The 5,886-nt window shown below is 44.1% G+C and overlaps 1 protein-coding gene across 5 annotated transcripts in view; it reads right to left on the bottom strand.

Moving 5' to 3' along the window:
• The window catches only part of TTC23 (tetratricopeptide repeat domain 23), a 128,308-nt gene that overhangs the window by 16,504 nt on the left and 105,918 nt on the right, over positions 1-5,886 (bottom strand). The window lies entirely within an intron of this gene.

Raw genomic sequence — 5,886 nt, 5'->3', positions numbered from 1 at the left:
GGGCACCATCAGCTTTCTTTGCCACATTTGCTTATGCACCCATTTGTCTTCAGCGATCGTATCATGGAGGTGAGCACACAATGATATGATTTTTTTTCTTTGTTGCCTGATAACTGATCCCTTCGGCACCTCGTGATCACACAGGTTGGTGTGCTTCTTCCATGTGAGCTTTGTTGCCTCTGAGCTAGATGGCTGCTTATTAAAAACATGTTAACTTTAATTGTGAATTGGCTGAAGGTTTACAGATTGGATCATTCATTTTCCATTCAACAATTCATATTCATTTTGTTTCATGCCCTTGAATGAAATTCCCTCAATGTACTGTCACTTATCCACCCTCCTCCCTGTATTTCCCAATTCCATCCCTTCTTTCTAATGCTTCTGAGCTTGACCTGGAATAAATGTTGCTTTTTATCGCAAATGGCTCACTATTTTAAGGTATGTGTAACACCACACCACCCCACCCCCACACACCCAGTGTTCCTGTTCTATTTATAGACTTGTCTGCTGTTGGTTAAAAATTGAGTGAGGAGAGTGAGTTCAGTTTCAGACCTCAAGGGTGACTAAGGGCCACCTGGGGGTTCCACCATCACTAGCCAACCAGTAAGCTTGATTTAGTTCTATGGGGTAGTCAAGGGCTAATTTTGATAAGGAGACCACCGGTTCTTTCTTTCATGGCACCTCTGGGTGCATTCAAAATGCCAAGCAGGAGGGTAGTAAGCGTACCAGCTCAGCCTGACGTGCCTGGTGCCACAGGAGCCAGCAGAGACCGAGTGAAGGCCTAAGGTGCCCTCCTCGAGCTCTTGCCATTACCAGTTGTTCCCCTCATCCAGCCCCCTGGGTCCCCATCATCTGCACCGAAGCAGCGCACAGTGGGGCGACGAGTCCTTGGAAATGTTTCCCTTCCCTTCCTTGATGAGCCCTAACCAGGGAGATGCGGTGAGCTGAAAGGACTATGGAAGTTCCACACGCACTATAAGCAAGCTTGGCCTCGGAAGTGCCGCCTTTCCTCCATCTTACGGTGGGGACCACCACTGGTCGGTCAGTCTGCTGCACTGTGGGGCTTGGTGGGGCTATGATGCTGGAAGTTTTGTCACTGGGACCACAAGGTCACTCCTGCTGAACAGGTTTCAGCAGAGCTTCCTGATGAAGAACAGACCATGAAGAAGGAACAGCTTATCGCTTATGAGGAATCAGCCATTGGCAACCTTATGAATCGCTGGAGCACACTGTTAGATGTCGGGCCAGAAGATGAGTCTCTCAGGTGTTAAGCACTTTAATGTCTTGCTTGGATCCACAATCAGTGTTCAAGGAAGCAGCAGTCGAGAGAGCAAAAGGCATATTGCATTAGGTAAATCTGCTGCACAAGACCCCTTTAGAGTGTTGACGAGAAAGGATGTTACTTTGAGGACTACGGTGCTCTTGGCCCGAGCCCTGGTATTCTCCATTGCATCTGATGCCTGTGAAAGCTGGACACTGAATAAGGAAGAGCAGGGAAGAACAGATGTATTTGAATTGTGCTGCTAGCGAAGAAGACTGAAAGCACCATAGACTGATACAAGGACAAACCGATCTGTCGTCTAAGAGTGGCCATCCTTGGAGGCAAGGGTGTCAGGACATCGTCTTTCACACTTTGGACATGCTGGATCAGGGAGCCCAGTCCCTGGAGAAGGACATCGTGTTTGGTACAGTGGAGGGGAGCCAGCAAGAGGAAGGCCCTTGGCGGGATGGATTGACACAGCGGCTGCCCCAATGCGCTCGGGCAGAGGAATTGTCAGGATGGTAGCGGGCGTGCAGCGTTTCCTTCTCTTCTGCACAAGGTCACTGTGGGTCGCAGCCGACTCAATGGCACTAACAGCCACCACACACAGTTACAGTCTCAGAAACGCACAGGGGGAGTTCTACCATGTCCTAGAGCAGCGGTTCTCAACCTGTGGGTCGTGACCCCTTTGGGGTCAAACGACCCTTTCACGGGGTCACCTGATTCATAACAGTAGTATAATTACAGTTATGAAGTAGCAGTGAAAATAACTTTATGGTTGGGGGTCACCACACGAGGACCTGTATGAAAGGCTCGCGGCACTAGGAAGGTTGAGAACCGCTGACATAGAGGGTTGCTGTGAGTCAGGATTGATTCGATGGCAGTGAGTAAGAAACATCGATTAATAATTGAACTTGGAATGTATTAAGTATTAAGCTATCAAAATTGGAAGTCATTCAAAATGAAAATGGACCTCCTCAAGATGAGCTGAAATGGACTGGTACGGCCTTTTTGAATTTGACAATTGTATGGTTTACTATGGCAGGAATGACAAATTCAAGGGGAGTGACATCACATTCACTGTCAAGAGGGACATCTTAATATCTCGCTTGAAGAACAATGCTGTCTGTGATAAACGATACGTAAATGCCACAAGGAAATCCACTATTATGCAAATGTACTCACCAACCACTAAAAGTAGTGATGAAGAAGTTGAAGAATTCTATCAATAGCTTCAGTCTGAAACTGATCAAACATACACTCAGGATGCATCGATAATTATTGGCGACTGGAATGTGAAAAGTGGGAAACAAAGAAGAAAGGACAGTAGTTGAAAAATATGGCCTGGGTGCGAGAAAGTTGGAAATCATAAGAAAAAATTTTGTAAGACCAATGACTTAATCACAAAACCTTTTTTCCCCAAAAAACATACACAATGACTCTGTATGTGAACTTCTCCAGATGGAATCCCTAGAAATCAAACTGACCAACATCTGTGGGAAGAGAAGTTGGCGAAACTCAGTATCAAGGCCAGGGGCTGACTGTGAAACAGGCCATCAATTGCTCAAATATAAGTTCAAGTTGAAGCTGAAGAAAATTAAAACAGGTCCATGAGGGCCAAAATACCACCTTGAGTGTATTCCGCTTGAATTTCAAGAATAATTTAAAAATGGATTTGACTTATTGAGCACTAATGACAGAAGACCTGATGAATTGTGCGATGCCATAAAGAAAATAATACATGAAGAGAACTGAAGATCGTTAAAAAGACAAGAAAGAAAGAAACGATCAGAGTGGGTGCTAGAGGTCACTCTGAAATTTGCCACATAGAGTAGCTAAAGCAAATGGAAGACAGGATGGCAGAAAAGAACGGAAGACCAGTTCAAAGGGAAGCTCTCGAAGACAAAGTATAAGGAAATGTGTAAGCACCTGGAGCCAGCCAGCCAAAGAGGAAGGACATGCTCAGGTAGCTCAAGCTGATGGACCTGAAGAAAAAGTCAAGCCTGGAGCTGTAATATTAAAAGATGCTATGAGTAAAATATTGGATGATGCAGGAAGCATCAAAAGACGATGGAAAGAATACAGAGTCATTATATCAAAAGAACTGCTGAAGGGCTATAGACTTTCTATTATGCAGAGTGCATTGAAAAGTAGATCGCTGCAGACGCAGTTAGGTGAAATTTTAATGCATTATCATTGGAACTCCCTTTTGACCCATTTTAAATTTGTTCTAGTTTTTAATATTTTCTACTTTATTTTTGACTGAGGATTTTCTCTGCTTTATTTTGTTTTGTATGTTTTCCTGTATATGAAAATATAGAGACAGTAACTGGATTAATGGTTTCTTGGGGCATGGCAAGGGAGGTTATGGGGAAATGGGGAGCTGATTACAAGGAGTACGAGAAAGAACAAAATGTTCTAAAACTGATGTGGTGATGATTGTGCAAGCTTTTTACATTGGCTTGAACTTATGGTTGTATGATATGTGAATTATATGGCAATAAAATTGTTTTAAAAAAGAACTGAACTATGGAATGATATATGTATTAACTCCTAATTAATGATAATTTTTTTAAAAGAACTGGTTGACACTCAAGCATTCCAAGAGACAGCATAATGATCAAGAACTGATAGTACTGAAACAAAGAAGGCCAAGTGGAGCTGAAAGCATTAGCGAGAAAAAGCTCCAGGAATTGGCGGAATGTCAATCGAAACGGTTCAACGTTTCAACAGTGTTATGATGCAGCACTGGAAGCAATCACTAGTTTATGCCAAGAAATCTAGAAGACGGCTGCCTGGCCAACCTTCAGTCCATTAACTGTTCCATAGAAGTGAGTTGAACTGAACCCTCTGTACTGCTGTGTGCACTAATTAGGTGTGATATTTCTTCTCGTTGTATAACCTATCCTCATATATATAAAAGCATACTTAATTTCCATGCATATGAATTGGAAATGCAATGAAGTTGTAATTATCTAGAAAGATAACAGTCTTGAAAAAATGACCCTAAATCTCTCCCCACCCCATGCAGATGCGATCTTCCCTGCAACAGCCACGGGAGGCCTTTCTCCCGTGTCCGCCCCATGTGTAAACCGCAACCCCCTTCCCAGTCTGTGAGTGCTGAGAGGAGGGTGGGGCCTTGTTTGGCTCCGTGTCTGCAGTACCCAGGGTGACACCGGGTATCTGGTAAACAGCTACACGGTACAGAGAGAACGCAGAAAGGAACACGGAAGGAAGCAAAAAGGACAGGCAGGAAGAATTCAACAAAGAAGGGAAAACAAAGGGGGGGGCAGGGAGGAGATGAGGGTATTCCTCTTAGATGTGTGTTCCAGTTCATTCTAGAGGTTTGCTGATAAGGACTCGTTCCAACCCTGCCCAAGGGGGCTGTGTTTTTTAAAAATCACTTTATTGGGTGCTCTTGCAGCTCTTATAACAATCCATACGTCAATTGTATCAAGCACAGTTTATGTATGTTGCCTTCATCATTTTCTAAACATTGTCTTTCTGTTTGAGCCCTTGGTATTAGCTCCTCTTTTTTTCCTCCTTCCCCCATCCTTGTGACCCCTTGATAAATTACAAACTATTATTATTTTCATATCTTACACCAACTGCTGTCTCCCTTCCCCCACATTTCTGTTGTTCTTCCCTTTTGGGTGGGTGGTGGGGTGTTAAACGTCTATCATTGCGATTGGTTCTCCCCTTTCCTCCCCCTTCTCCCCGCTCCTCCCCCTGCCTTACTCCCATTTCTGTTCCTGGGAGGTTCATCTGTCCTGGATTCCATGTGTCGAGAGCTCTCGTCAGTACTGGTCTAGCTGTATTTGTAAGGTAGACCTGAGGTCATGATACTGGGGGTGAGGAAGCCTCAAGGAACCAGAGGAACGTTGTGTGTTTGTTGGTGTTGTACTGCACCCTGGCTGACTCATCCCTTCCATGGGACCCTTCTGTGACAGGAGCAGGCAGTCTCATAGTTTTTCCTGGGTGGTGGACTTGAACCACTGACCCTGTGGTGGTCAGAAGTCCAATGCTTAACTAACTACACCACTAGGGCTCCTTACAACATGAACAGAGGAGATTTACCCAGGAATGCAAGGTTGGTTAATATGCAATTAAATAAGCTACATTAATTGATCTATTCATCTCTGAAAAGCCTTTGATAAACTTCAACCCAGATTTCTGTTTGAAAAAAAGTAAATGATGACTATGTAAACTGATGGATATTTCCGTAGCATGATTAAAAATATATAAATATTACATCTGAAGCCAGCATTTTATTTAGAGAGGACTCACTAGAGATATTTCCACTAAGATCAAGAACAAGACAATGATGCCCATTATCTTCCCTACTATATTGCTGTTCAAGAGGTCAGAGTTGTTGGATTGGCTGTAAGGCAAGCAGTTCAAACCCACCAAGCAGTCCATGTGAGAAGCAGTGGGGTGACTGCTTCAGCCAAGATTTGCAGCTTAGAACACCCCACCCCCCACATACATCTTTTTCCTTGTGTTAGGTGCAGTCTAGAACACCCCACCCCCACATACATCTTTTTCCTTGTGTTAGGTGCAGTCTAGAACACCCCACCCCCACACACATCTTTTTTCTTGTGTTAGGTGCAGTCTAGAACACCCCA

The sequence above is a fragment of the Echinops telfairi genome, unplaced genomic scaffold (genome assembly GCF_000313985.2).
Source record: "Echinops telfairi isolate 266 unplaced genomic scaffold, ASM31398v2 ScPeMD7_7409;HRSCAF=8447, whole genome shotgun sequence".
Taxonomy (NCBI): domain Eukaryota; kingdom Metazoa; phylum Chordata; class Mammalia; order Afrosoricida; family Tenrecidae; genus Echinops; species Echinops telfairi.
This window is presented reverse-complemented; position numbering and strand designations above follow the sequence as displayed.